Source organism: Marmota flaviventris, chromosome 11 (genome assembly GCF_047511675.1).
Source record: "Marmota flaviventris isolate mMarFla1 chromosome 11, mMarFla1.hap1, whole genome shotgun sequence".
NCBI lineage: Eukaryota > Metazoa > Chordata > Mammalia > Rodentia > Sciuridae > Marmota > Marmota flaviventris.
In genome coordinates this window covers 8,903,749-8,918,399 of record NC_092508.1, presented here as the reverse complement: position 1 = coordinate 8,918,399, position 14,651 = coordinate 8,903,749, and the positions used below count along the sequence as shown (strand labels likewise).

General features: G+C 37.4%; 1 protein-coding gene and 1 pseudogene across 19 annotated transcripts in view; one reads left to right on the top strand and one right to left on the bottom strand.

Moving 5' to 3' along the window:
- The window catches only part of Trip12 (thyroid hormone receptor interactor 12), a 148,088-nt gene that overhangs the window by 124,616 nt on the left and 8,821 nt on the right, over nucleotides 1–14,651 (bottom strand). The gene's annotated exons all lie outside the window — the stretch shown is intronic.
- On the top strand, nucleotides 6,361–7,086 carry LOC114097909 (large ribosomal subunit protein uL24m pseudogene; annotated as a pseudogene).

The window sequence follows — 14,651 nt, the reverse complement described above, 5'->3', positions numbered from 1 at the left end:
AAGGGTAAAGCATTTCTGGGTTCAATCCCTGGTACCAAAAAAAAAAAAAAAGAGCTTCATCAAATTTTTCAAACTTCAACATTTAGATGCTACTTCAAGTAGATACTTTTATTCCCATGTTTCATCCGCCTCTCTCTACCTACTACTCACTGAATACTAAACTGCCAGGGAAGTTGCCACATATTACATGAAGATATTCTAAATATTCACAACATCCACCATAAATTAACTAGGGTCAGAACTGAACAAATGAGGGCAGTGGCAGAGCATTTGCCTAGCACCTCTGAGGCAATGGTTCCATCCTTAGCACCACATAAAAATAAACAAATAAAATAAAGGAATACTGTCCATCTCCAACTAACAAAAAAAAATTAATAAAAATAACTGAACAAATGACCTATAACAAATGAATCAAAGTCCTTCCTCAAGACTCTTTTGGTATAGTTGTAAAGCACAAAGTATGGCCTTAGAATGGCAATATTTAAGATAGTCACATTAGAAAGTATTCTTCAGAGAGAGAGAGGAAGCAGATACACAGAGACAAATAGATATCTGAATTTCTGATTCTAGTTAATTGTTCCCAAAGCCTAGCTGCCAGATTCCATTCTTAAATTTTCACTAGACATAATCAATCTCAAGTAATAATTCTAGCTAATCCAGTGTCCAATTAATGTTTGAACTTTATATTAAAGTTCTTTTTTTTTTTTTTTACTCCCAAGTGAGAGGGATAATATTGTAAATCAAACTCATTTATGGTCTCAGTATTTCCCCAACAAAGACAAAACTCTTAAGTCAGTGTACAAAGATTTCTGATATGTCACTCTCTTTAACCTTAGCAACATCAGAAATATACTAAGAACAAGCATTACTCATTTAATAGAAGAAAAGCTCAAAGGCAACTCAACTAAACTGAAGTATCTAAGCTTAAAGTTACATTAGAACTCTTGTCTCCTGACTCTGAGGTCAATTTTCTTACAAACTTACCTTTAATGGAATAAACTCAAATGCAGTTTATAACCCTCCATTATCGGAATGCTGTATCTAGTCATTTATTAAAAATAATCAACACTTTTAGGTTATAACACATAACAGTATATGAAAATAATATTCATGTCTAAAAGCACTGCCCAATATTAATGTTAATAAATCAGTATCATAAAACATTAGTTTAGTATCCTTTGTTCCCATTGTTTTTAAAATAAAAATATTAAGAAACCAGTAAAGTCAGGTTTGATGTAGCAACACCTGCAGAACCCCCAACTCTAAAGGCTGAGTAGGAAGAAGCTTGAGTCTAGGAATTAGAAAAAACAACCTGGGCAAGATAGTAAGAACTTGTTGCCAAAAAGACAGAAACCCGTAAAGCAGAAAATAAAGAACTAAACACCCACCACAGCCATGAAATGTCTATGTCAATCATTTCTCACCTCCAAAGAAAAGAAAACCAGCTAAAACAAACTGGAAGGAGTGGTAGAAAAGAGTTATCACACTTTCAAAAATTTAAAATATTAGACAATGACATTTCTCTGGGGTGGGCAGTTTGGTGTCACAAAAAAAAAAAAAAGGCCTAGGGGTATGTGTATAGCTTAGCGGTACAGCACTTGCCTATCTTATGAGAGGCCTTGGGTTCAATCCCCTGCACCACACACACACACACACACACACACACACACACACACACACAGAGAATGAGCTGAAAGAGAACCTTTGGTAGGAGGCATGCAAGGTTTAAAAGAACTTTGGAAACCTCAGACCAATGAAAAACCAAACAAATAACCAGAATAAAAGGTGACAGAGTACGGAACTACCCTAAGTACTACTACAAAAGGGCACACAAGTCCTGGTGGAGAAACTACATCTCTCAGGGGAGGAAATATATAGACTATTATAGATAAAAGTGGTATTTCCCCAGGAGTGAAGGGTGTTGGTCTGAAATAACTGTTTAAGGGGTGTTCCAGACAGAAACAACTTCAGAAAGGCCATGAATAAATGTACAGGAAATAACTGGGAATGGGACTCAGAAGAAAGCCTGAAACCTCAACAACTCTAAATAGAAAATTCACATGTGGGCTGGGGATGTGGCTCAAGAGGTAGCGCGCTCGCCTGGCATGCGTGCAGCCTGGGTTCGATCCTCAGCACCATATACAAACAAAGATGTTGTGTCCGCCAAAAACTAAAAAATAAATATTTAAAAAAAAAAAAAAGGAAAATTCACACTTTTTTTTTTTTGCACCGGTGATTGAATAGAGGGGCGCTCTACTACTGAGCCATATCCCCAACCTTTTTATTTTGAGACATAGTCTCGCTAAATTGAGTAGGCTGATCTCAAACTTGCAATCTAGCCTAAGCTTCCCAAAATGCTGAGATTATAGTCATGTGCCAAGCCCAGTCACATATACACTATTCAAAAGAAATTATATACCAAATATATAAAGTGTTAATAGGACTTTTAAAACAAAACATTCCTTATAAACCTGGAAAGAAAGTAGATATAAGACCTTAGAAGTCAACTGAGGGAGTACCTCAGTGGCACAGGGAGAGCTTAGTATGCCAAGACTCTGGGTTCAATTCTCAGCAGCAAAAATTAAAGAATCAATCACATAACTAACTTTTAATCTCTTAGTTGAGGCTTCTACACTCTTGGAATATTAAAAAAGAATGGTAAATTGTTCCCTGAGCAACCAAGTTTGATTCTCAAGTGAATTTGGCATCTTCCATCAAGAGTATCCTATACAGCCCTCTTGAAATGACAATGTTATAGCCAACAAATAAGCACATTTTCTAGTTAGCAGGATGTTTAAATTCAAATAATAGTTTAAGTAGAAACAGTAAACTGAAATTGCCAAAAGAAAAAGAACTAGTTTGTCCCAATTGTAGTAAGTACCAAACTACAGATTTTAATTAGCAAAATTTTAACTAAGAAAATAGTACATCACAACAACTGAAACCTTTATCTGTACAAGTCAAAAAAGAAATGGGTATAGGATTTCTTTTTTGTAGTGATAAAAATAAAGAAATTTGCTAGGGATGACATTAGTGCATAACTCTGTAGCTTCATTAGAAACACCATACTTTCAAATGAATAAATTACATATCACATGATCTAAATCTCAATAAAGCTGTTTTTAAAAATATTTCATTCTGAAAATGTTCCCTGCCTTCAAAAGTACTGCATAAAGGAAAACCTTTAAGTTGTTGCTTTTGAACCTTCAACTATGCTAACAATGTGATGCATCAGACCTCTCCCCCAAGATACCATAAACCAACTAACATTGAATTTTTTACTTATTAATGTATTTATTTATATTTATTGTGGTGATGGGGATCAAACCCAGAGTCTCCTTCATTCTAGCAAGCACTCCACCCTACCACTGAGCTACAACCCCAGCTCCTTAATCGACATTTTAAAGACAAATGTCTGTTAAGAATGAAAAAATTCTCAATATATTAAAGTACATTTGTCAATGCAGTTTCTAAACTAATAAGCTCATGTCCTTAATAACCTGTACATCTTTCTATTCTCTATTTTAATAAAGTAATGACGCTTGTGTTGAGATTCAGAAAACCTCACCCCAAAATATGATACCTTGTCAAGGCATTCTGAGTGCTTTGAACTGAAGGACACAGAAGGTCTCTGGCCACCTGTCACCCTCTTCCCAAAGTGTGGGGGTGGGGGGTGTCTCTAATATTTCCCATATCCAACACTAAAAGCAGTTCAACAGTAGAACCCAACTATCATGAATTCCAAGAATCTCATCAAACCAAGTAAGATCAACTCACATCACAAGAAAGAATGCTAAAGGTCACTGGCCTTGCTCAGAACAGACTTAAAGCACAGTCTATCACCTATTCTTCTGTGAGCAAAGCACAACCTATCACCTATTCTTTTGTGAGCGGCTGGCTACCTGAAAGGCTTTTATCTGCACAAGTCCACCTTCGTTTACCTGTGTTTTCTCCCTCCCTTTCCCATATCCTGCAGCCATATCCCCCAGAAAACTCTAAAACCCCATCCCTTCTGAAGCTTAGGAAACTAAATAAACCATCTAGCCTTTTAACCCTTCGCCTTCTCACCTTCAGTCTTTATACTGGTTAGAAAGTCAAGTCATTTTGTTTCTCACACTGGGAGTAAATATAAAACTGAAAAACAGAAGTATTTACAAAAAATTCACTGTTATATTCTACAACATAACTGATGTTGTAATTGTAAGTACCTAAGCAGTATAACTTTATTTTTCTAAAACTAATTAAATCCAACATGAATAATGCCTTTTATCTATTTCAAAAGAAGTTCTTCTAGGATTCACTAAACCCAGAAACTACATGAGTACTTATATATATATCCATCCAATCAGCAAAAATTTGCAGTCAAACTGTGCAAAAGGCATTGACGTGTTAGGAAAATGAAGAGCTGGGTATACTGGCACACACTTGTAATTCCAGAATGCAAATCAGGAGACTGAAGCAGAAGGGTCACAAATTCAAGCACAGATTGGGCAATGTAGCAAGACCCTGGCTCAAAATTAAAAGGGCTAGGGATGTAGCTCAATAAAGAGTGCCCCTGGGTTCAATTCTGAGTATGAAGGTGAAGGGTGGTTAATCACCCAAGTTGAAACAAAATTCCAATTCATGATAGCAAGCAATTGTTTTAGCATTTTCATTAATAAAGTTTCAAGTCAACTGCCTTTAAAAAGGAAAGAATGCTCAACGAAAGCAAAGTAGATGGTCTTGAAGTTAAAAAGGAGAGGGGTACAAAATATAAACTAGAGAGATTTAGAATAATGTCCTCATAATATCTTTCTTATTGGAAGTAATTTTTTCATTCTTCCTGTACTAAGAAATACCAATGCTCTTGCTTTACAAACTATTTGAGATATACTAAATTAAAAGAGGCAGATCATGTTGGCACATGCTATATTCACAACTGGGGAGGCTGAGGCAGGAGGATCAGAAGTTCAAAGCTTCCCTCAGGAATTTAGCGAGAATTTGTCTCAAAGAGGGCTAGGGATATAGCTCAGTGGTAAAGCATCCCTGGGTTCAGTCCCCACTACCAAAAATAAAGAAGAAATGAAAATGGCTGGAGATATGCTTAGTGGTAAAATACATCTGGATTCAATCCCCAGTACAAAAATTTAAAAAAAAAAAAATTTAAACCTTGGTGGAGCACACCTGTAATTCAAGCTGCTTGGGAGGCCGAGGCGGCAGGATATTGAATTCAAACCCAGCCTTAGAAACAGCGAGGCACTAAGCAACTCATTTGAGACCCTGTCTCCAAATAAAATACAAAATAGGCCTAGGTATATGGCTCAGTGGTCAAGTGCTCGAGTTCAATCCCCACAACTGGAAAAAAAAAAAAAAAAAAAGAAATTTAAATCTCCAAAGTAAGTTAGCCCACTACTCATTCACAACCGGGAGTTCATACACTTAGAATTAAAGACATAATTTCACTAACCTCTAATTGAAATTTAACATTTTTTTCTAGTATTAACAGGCAACGAACCACAGCATTATTGCTGGTACCTTTATCTTTCCAAGAGAAGGCATGGATATCATCATAGCACATTACAAGTGTTGCAGATACCCTGAAATATCATTTATGCTGTTCATTACTTTGAGTATCTGCTAGACCATGTTACTGAATGTTCTAATAAACACATTACTTACTGTATTAAAACAAGCTTAAAAATTCGGGAGCTAGGTGTCAACATTTTGATACATTTGATTTATTGAGTCTTATTTTTTGAGTTTAAAAATATTACTTTTAGGAGCTGAGGATATAGCTCAGTTGGTAGAGTGCCTCGCATGCACAAAGCCCTGGAATTCAATCCCCAGGCACGACGAAATATAAATATATATATATATAAATTTTGCCACCAAGCATGGTAGCACACACCTGTAATCCCAGTGACTCGGGAGGCTGAAGCAGGAGGATCACAACTAGCCTCAGCATCCTAACAAAGCCCTAACCCTAACTTAGTGAGACCCTAACTCTAAATTTTGAAAAATTTATAAAGGGCTGGGGATGTGGCTTAGTAGTTAAGAACCCCTGGATTCAATCCCTAATACAAAAAGAAAAAGAAAAAAAATTATTTTGAGGTACCAACAAGCTGACTGCTTCAGGGTCCACACTACAAAAAAGGTTAAGAACTCCTGGACTTAAAAATGTTCGAAAAAGGCCAAGAGGCTGGGACAAGCAAGGCTGAGGACCCATGTGCAGAGGTGACCAGTGGAGGTTCAGCAGTGCAATGCAAAGGGAAGTGACCGCCATTTAGCCCAGGTGTTGCAATTCCTGGGCTAATCGGGAGGCAGAGCTAACAAGCAAAGTTTCTGAGTCTTCACTGGCGAGAATTCTCAAAGCTCCTAGCTATGTGTCTCTCTGTATTGCGGACCTTGGCATCCAAGGTCATTCTGCCCCCTCATTACCGCTATGGGATGAGTCACCCAGGTTCCCTGGCAGTCAAGAGGAAGACCACCCCCCAACACCAGGCGGCGCCCCGTGGGTGTGGAACCCATCTCTGATGAAGACTGGCATCTGTTCTGTGGGGACAAGGTGCAGATCCTGGAAGGCAAGGATGCAGGGAAGCAGGGCAAGGTAATTCAAGTTATCTGGTAGCGGAATTGGGTAGTCCTGGAGGGGATGAACACACATTTCCGCTACATTGGCAAGCAAAGGATTCTCCGAGAACCATGATCCCTAGTGAAGCCCCTTTGCTCCACTCCCAGGTCAAACTTGTGGATCCTGTGGACAGGAAAACTCACTGAGATTGAGTGGACATTTAATGAGGCAGGAGAACCAGTACAAGTCTCCACAAGATCAGAAAGAATTATCCCCAAATCTGAATTTCCCAGAGCTGATGGCATTGTCCCTGAAACATGGATTGATGGCCCCAAAGACATATCAGTGGAAGATGCTATGGAAAGAACTTATGTGCCTCATCTGAAGACACTGGAGGAAGAGGTGATGGAAGCAATGGGGATCCAGGAGACCTGGAAACACAAGAAAGTCTATTGGTATTGAGTCTAGGGAAGACAGCTTCTCCTGCTTTTTATCTTAGCCTTGAAGGCCAAAGCACTATTTTCAGACACCAATAAAGTGCCATTAGTCAAAAAAAAAAAAAAAAAAAATGTTCTAACCAGCTGGGTTCAGTGGCACAGGCCTGTAATCCCAGCAGCTTGGGAGGCTGAGGCAGGAGATCTCGAGTTCAAAGACAGCCTCAGCAACTTAATGAGGCCTTAAACAACTCAGTGAGACCCATTTTCAAAAAATAAATAAATAAAAAGGGGCCGGGCTTGGTGGCACAAACCTGTAATCGCAGCGGCTTGGGACACTGAGATAGGAGGATCACAAGAAAAGCCAGCCTCAGCAACAGGGAGGTGCTAAGCAACTCAGTGAGTCCCTGTCTCTAGATAAAATACAAAATAGGGCTGGGGATGTGGCTCAGTGTTTGAGTGTCCCTGACTTCAATCCCCAGTACCAAAAAATAAATTGATTTAAAAAATAAAAAATTAAAATGGTTAGGGATGTTTCTCAGTGGTTAAGCACCTCTTAGTTCAATCACTGGTACCCCCCCCAAAAGCGTTCTAACCAGAACTTTCCAATGATATACATATTAAAAATGGCAGCATGCATAAATGATTCAGCATTGCTTATAAAATTTATTTCTATTACATACATATATACATCCATACACTGATGATACAGACTGCATATCAAAAAAATTTAAGAACCAGAGGTCTAAACCTGTCTTTGTACAGAACACCATTACTTTTTCACTTTTAAGGTATGACCTCCTTCTCAGCAGGAAGACTCACTTGGGGAGGTATACTAGTCATCTCTAGAAATAATTTTGCTTTCTGGATTAAAAAAAAAATATTTTCTTCCGTTCCTGTTTCAAATGTAATGAACACAATGACTTTATGCCATGAGAGTCAGTTAGTGACCATGAGAATCACCTGCTAGGTAGGGCAAAGTAATACACAAGAGCCTGGTCTTTGCCACTATACAGGTGAACCTTGTTGTATGAGGAAAAATAAACTGATCTGTTTAAAGCCCTGTAAGTTTTCTATTACCTGCAAGTGAAAATTATTCAGATAAATTATTATCCACAAGGTCACCAAGTAAATGCCCTTTGAAGGGTAACATCTGAGCTAAAACCTTACATGAGACATGTAAAATCCCAAAGACATTCCAGGCAGCAAGAATACCACAAAGCCCAGAAAAGTATAAGAAAATGTCAGAGAGGTGAACAAGAGCCAAGACCATATAGGACCTTGTAAGCCTCAAGGAGCCTTCAGATTCTTCCCAATGAATTGCTACAAACACATACAAATCCCTCAGATATGTGAGAACATTTCCCAACTTAATACAAAAGCTGAGGAGAACGACTTTAAATACTTGGCTTTCAACCAAACCAGTGGAGCACTCCTATAATTCCAGCAACTAGGGGGCTGAGGCAAAAGAATTGCAAGATTAAAACCAGCCTGGGCAACTAAACAAGACCCTGTTCTCAAATAAAGACCTGGGATGCAGCTAAGTGGTAGAGACACAGAGGGTGGAAGGCGGGTGTTAGGGTTAAGGACCAAAGGATATAAACAATAATGTATAGCTGGCACTTGGTAGGTCCTCACTTGTTATAGATAAGGGCCTCACTTAATTTTATTCTCTTCTCTGAAATCTCTTAAAATTTAATTTTTCAGAAACAAGAGTTTTAAAGCATCTTTAAAAATTTAAAAAAAAAAAAGGTGTGGTGGTTCACACCTAAATTCACAACAAAAGTGGGGGGTGGGGAGGACGACAATAAAAACAGGAAGTTCTAGGCCAGTCTCAGCAATTAGTCCCTGAACTACTTAGCAAGACCTTATCTCAAAATAAAATTAAAAGGGCTTGGGAATGTAACTCAGTGGCAACATATCCGTGGGTTTAACACCCACTACCAAAGGAGCCAGGTCAGAGACATACATCTATAATCCCAGCCACTCAGGAGGCTGATGCTGGAGGATCACAAGTTTGAGGCCAGCCTCAGTAATTTAGTGAGACCCTAAGCAACTTAGCAAGACCCTGTCTCAAAATTAAAAAAAAACAAATAAATAAAGGGCTGGAGATGTACCTTGGTTGTAAGTGCCCCTGGGTTCAATCCTCAGTATCAAAAATAAATAATAAAGCCTACTGATACCCTCAAGAAAAGGACCGAGAACCAATGTACTTTTAAAACTACCTTTGAGCATCGGAACAGCACAGGAGGAGGAGGCAGGAGGATCATAAGGTCAAAGCCAGCCTCAGAAACTTAGGAAGACACTAAGCCACTTACTTAGACCCTATCTCAAAAAAAAAAAAAAATACAAGGGCTAGGGATGTGGCTCAGTGGCTAAGTGCCCCTGGGTTCATTCCCTGGTATCAAAATACAAAAACATTTGAGCTATCAAAATCATCATCACTCTCTTAGCCACATCATGAAAACCTTCACTCTGAAGGTACCAAGCACTTTTGCAATTCAAGATGTGACAAACATCATTATCTAAATACATGTATAAAGGCACGAATGTTGTGACTCTACTTTGTGTACAATTATGAAAAACTGTGTTCTATATGTGTACTATGATTTGAAATGCATTCTGTTGTCATGTATAACAAATTAGAATAAATTTTTTTTAAATGGATGAGACTTACAATGGATCATAATAAAATAATAATAAAAAAAGAATGAGATTACATCATTATTCTAGGTACATGTATGACTGCACATATGGTGCAATGTTACATAATGTACAACGACTGTGTACAATGAATCAAAGTGCATTCTGCTATCATATGTACCTAGTCAAAATTAATTAATTAATTAATTAATTTAAAAAAGTGGGAGTAAGGTGCAACACAGAGGGCCTAAAAATACTTCAACCTACCAACAAATAAGAGAGGGTATACTCACTATACAAAGCAAAGTCAAGAAAAAGCAGGCCATTTTGGAATGTTCAATCGCCAGTGAAGAGTTTTAAGGTTTGGTATAACAAATCAACATTCAGCAATAATGACCAAGGACAAAGAACAAAATATTACCATACATTAAGAATACTCTTAAGTCAAGAAGTATATGATAACTGTTAAAGAGCCATATTAAAAAAAAAAAAAAAAAAGCATTCACTCTACTGATTTTTTTTTCAACAGATTAACATTTCTTAAGGAAAAAATAAATTATAAACTTTACATTAATAAATTTCTCATCTTAAAAAAAAAACTAAAACCAGGGAAAAGGAAATATGGGATACTTCTTATAAGATTTTTAAGTCTATTTTATCAAAATAAAGACATTGAAAAAATAACAATATAATAATAACACTGCTCACATTGAACTTACTTGACATTTTAATATAAGATACTATAATTAGCAGTGAAAAAACCATTTGAACCTGGATCAAATTTAGAAACTGGCCCCAAAAAAAACTTTTCTAAATTCACAACAAAAGTGGGGGGTGGGGAGGACGACAATAAAAACAGGAAGTTCTGTTTTCTAAGCACTTAACATTAATCTACATCAGGTTCTTTTTTTTACTTTTTTAGTTGCTACTGGGGCGGCACACACCTGTAATCCCAGCAGCTCAAAGACTGAGACAGGAGGATCCCAGGTTTAAAGCCAGCCTTAGCAACAGTGAGGCACTAGGCAACTCAGTGAGACCGTCTCTAAATACAAAAAAAATAGGGCTGGGGATGTGGCTCTGTGGTCGAGTATCCCTGAGTTCAATTCCCAGTACATCCCCCCACCAAAAAATTCTGAATACCTAAATTATACCTTAAAAATAATAAACTCACACACCCAGTTGATTATAATTTTTTCACACCTTTACATCATCTATGCAAATAAGGCATCATTTAAAAGAATAAAAGCTATTATTAGGGGCTGGGGCTCAGTGGTAGAGCACCTGCCTCACACATGTGAGGCACTGGGTTCAATGAAAAATAAAGATACTGTATCCATCTATAACTAAAAAAAAATTTTAAACAATTGTTTAAAAAAAGCTATTATTAAACTATGTTTAGGATCCAACATAAAATACTACTATTTGATCACTTAACTGTGAGCTCTGTATTAAGGACCTCACTTTTCTCATAAAAATGCAGAAAACTCCTGAGAAGCATGTTTTTCTATAAATTATAAATTATGTAAATAGCTTAAGGACAATCAATTAGTAAACTACAACCCAAATCAATACTCTCAATGATCTCTTCTCCACCTTAAAACTCTACCACTCAACTCCAAGATGGTATTGAGATATCCCTCTTCTCAATCCTTTTTAGACTTAAAAGAAAATAAGCCAGGTATGGGGGCGCATCCCTGCCTGTAATCCAGGCAACTCTGGAGTCTGAGGAAGAAGGAATGCAAATTTGAGGTCAGACTAGGCAACTTTTCAAGACCCTCTCTCAAAATAAAAAGGGCTGGGAATGTAGATCATCAGTAAAACACTCCTGGGTTCAATTTTCAGTACTGCAAAATAAATATATAAAAATTAAAAAGGGGTTGGGGATGTAGTTCAGTGGTAGAGCACCCCTGGATTCAATCGCCAGTAGTGGGGGGTGGGGGAGAAATACAGAAGATTGGGGATGAAGCTCAGTGACAGAACACTTGCCCAGTATGCACAAGGCCTGGGTTCAATTCCCAGCACCAGAAAGAAAGAATAATAATAAAATGAAAAACTTCCAAAATTTTTACTCACATTAAAAACTTATGTAAACTTAGCAGAGGCATCATGAAAAAGTTCTAAGCTTCTTAATATAGTAAACTCTCAAGTTAATCAAGTCATCATAACTTTTTAGTAACAGAATAAATTATATTAATACACATGGCTGAATTTAAGTAAACACTTGAATTAAGTAAGGCACATCCTATAGAATAGAAAAAAATTCTACTCAAGCAAACCTGAGTTTACCAATTGCTTAGATAATTTAAGAGATTTATCAATTAAAACAGTGCCACAAAGAAGATAAGAAATGATGGCCTATTGTCTCTTCGTTAATTCCTTTCAATCCTTAGAGTCAAGAGAAAATGCCTGGGGGGGAAAAAATGGCCCAGCCTAAATGTACAGGCAGCTGAAAGGTAACACTAGATGGTTAGAAGAGACAGGAGTAGATTATCTTACAGTACACACTACACACCAAAGGCTGAAATTCTAAGTCTTACCTCATCAGCAGCAACTGAAATGCCAAACATTTTAAAAAGCAGGGAGATAAACTCTATAGTTAACACTCTAATTTTCTAAAAAGAATTCTGAAGTCAAAATTACAACTGACAAATAATTAGCGTTTGATCACAAAGTTGAAACTTAAATTTTCTCAAAATTCAGATTAATTTTTCCTATCTATTCAGAGAAAGGCAAAAACTACATTTGGATCTGGGATGGAAGGAGAAAGGATCAAGGTGGAATTCCCTCCTGAGACTAAGCTGCTTTCCCTAGGTGGGTAGGAAATGAAAACAAATGCTTTGCAAAGGAAACACATAAAGCTAATGTCTGCTTTGCAGAGAAATAGATCCCTTTTGCCTGCTGTAGCAATAAAATAGACTTCACTCTAGTTCCGATTCTAAAGTCCACACAACCCCATAAATGTTGGACTATACAACCTTCTGATTCCACAAATAGGTGTAATTTTGAGTCATTAAATTATACTAACAGCTAGCATCTCTGCTATTTCCACATAAAGAATCAAATTAATTCAAAACACAATCAGCAAAATCTACAAGAATATGCCAGAAATAAAAGCTGTTAAAAGAAAGCTAAATTGTTTTCTTAGTTTTCTGTTAGCCATGATCTAACCTCATTTATAAAATCCTGTCATACACACTTTATTGTTGTTGTTACCAGAGACTGAACCTAGGGGCACTTAGCCACTGAGTCACATCCCCAGACCTTTTTATTTTTTTGAGACAGCTGCAGCTGGCTTCAAACTTGCAATACTCCTGGCTCATCCTCCCAAGCTGCTAGGACTTATTACAAGTGTGCATCACTATGCTCCACATATTTTTATAAAAGTAAAAGGGTACCAGGTGTAGTGGCACATGCCTGTAATCTCAGCAATTTGGAGGCTGCATCAGGAAGATCACAAATTCTAAGCCTACAGCTCAGTGGTAAAGTATACCTAGGTTTAATCCTCCATACCGCGCCCCCCCCCAAAAAAATTAACTGGATGAAACTAGGAACATTAAACATTAATATGCACTTCTTTTAAAGTATATAAATGTTCAGACTAGGAAAGTAGCTAAGCAGTAAAGCACTTGCCTAGCATGCACAAGGCCTTAGGTTTGATTCCCAGCACTGAGCAGATGCAGATACACACACACACACACACACACAAATTTTTGAACCACACTTCACTCATCTTAAACATTTCTTTTTTAAATTCCTTATTTCTTTTTTTTTATTATTAGTGGTAAATGGACACAAAGCCTGTTTTATTTTTTTTAATGCGCTTCTGAGGGTCAAATCCAGTGCCTCACATATTCTAGGTAAGCGCTCTACCACTGAGGTACAACCCCAGCCCCTTAAATACAATTTCTTCATTACATTATGCTAAGCAAACATTTCTCCTTTGTAATACTGACAAATTACTAAGTGAGCATCTCAAAAAATCATGTATTAGGTCTAAATAGTACTCTCAATTTTAAAGAACCCCCAAATCCCAGTACTGCAAAAAGATAATAATCCAATTTCTTTATCTGTAAGAACCTCAATAATGCCAACCCAAATTGCTGTTACTTCATAAATACTGATCGCATACTCCAAAGGCTTCATTAACCTTACCTGGATCCTGGCCACAATACACCTTCTTTAAGCTCTCCTTTCTTTCTGTATCTATTTAAAAACTATCAGAGCCAGTTCAAGTAACTCCTCTCTGCAGGTCTTCCTCAATAACTTCTACCCAGATGTAAATTTACATACTTCAGACTGCCCACTTAATAAAACTTAATTTTGTATTAAATAACTGTGCATAATATTAAATGTCATATAGAATTTAGGGGCTTTTTTATTTGGTATTTTGGAGGGTGTTTTTGTTGATTTTTTGGTGCTCCAGTTTGAACCCAGGGGCTTCATCCATGCTAACACGCAAATTCACTGCCACTCAACTACATTCCCAACCCCACATACAGATATAGACAGCTAATGATCAAGTAAGTTATGTATCAACTATATGAAACAACAGAACTAAGAGGACAAGGATTTGTTTTTACAGGGGAGCTCTCCCCTGAGCTACACCACTAGCTTTTATTTTTTGAGACAGATCTCCCTAAATTGTTGAGGCTGGGCTCAAATTTGCTATTCTCCTGCCTCAACCTCCAGAGTAGCTAGGATTACAGATATGCCGGCCCCATGCTTAACCCAAGAACTAAGTCTTAAGTCCTTTTTTTTTTTTTTTTTTTGGGGGGGCGGGTTTTACCGGTGATTGAATCCAGGGCCAGTCAACCACTGAGGTACATCCTAAGACCCTTTTGCTTAGGGCCTTGCTAAATTGCTGAGGCTGGCTTTGAATCATCAAGCCTCCTGCCAGAGCCACTGGGATTACAGGCGTTAACCACTGCACCAGGCTTTAAGTACCTTTTGTATTTCGTATTTCTCCAGCACAGTTTTAGCAAAAATTAAGCACTTGATAAATACATAATAATAAATAAACCATC